Source organism: Rhinolophus sinicus, chromosome 17, assembly GCF_057876585.1.
Source record: "Rhinolophus sinicus isolate RSI-liver-muscle chromosome 17, RSI-T2T, whole genome shotgun sequence".
NCBI lineage: Eukaryota > Metazoa > Chordata > Mammalia > Chiroptera > Rhinolophidae > Rhinolophus > Rhinolophus sinicus.
In genome coordinates, this window is record NC_142517.1 from 174,005,358 (window position 1) to 174,005,867 (window position 510).

Sequence of the window (510 nt, forward strand, 5' to 3'; positions counted from 1 at the left end):
CCAGCCGCCAGCACCATGCAGCAGAAGTTTGATGCCGAGATCAAAGTCGTATACCTGAGATGCACTGGTGGGGAAGTTGGCTTGCCCTTGCCCCTATGATCAGTCCCCTGGGTCTATTTCCAAAATGGTTGGTGATGACATTGCCAAAGCAACTGGTGATTGGAAAGGTCTGAGGATTACAGTGAAACTGACCATTCAGAACAGATAGGCCCAGGTTGAGGTAGTACCTTCTGCCTCTGCCCTGATCATCAAAGCCTTCAAAGAACCACCAAGAGACAGAAAGAAGCAAACAAACAAACAAAACAAACAAACAACATTAAGCATAATTGAAATATCACTTTTGATGAGATTATCAACATTGCCCAACAGAAGCGTAACTGATCTTTAATTAGAGAACTCTCTGGAACCATTCAAGAAATCCTGGGGACTACCATGTCTGTGAGCTGCAATGTTGCTGGCCGCTACCCTCATGACATCAACAGTGGTGCAAGGGAAGGCCCAGCTAGTTAA

General features: G+C 45.7%; 1 pseudogene; it reads left to right on the top strand.

The window, feature by feature from the left end:
* LOC141567852 (large ribosomal subunit protein uL11 pseudogene) lies at positions 1-510 on the top strand (annotated as a pseudogene).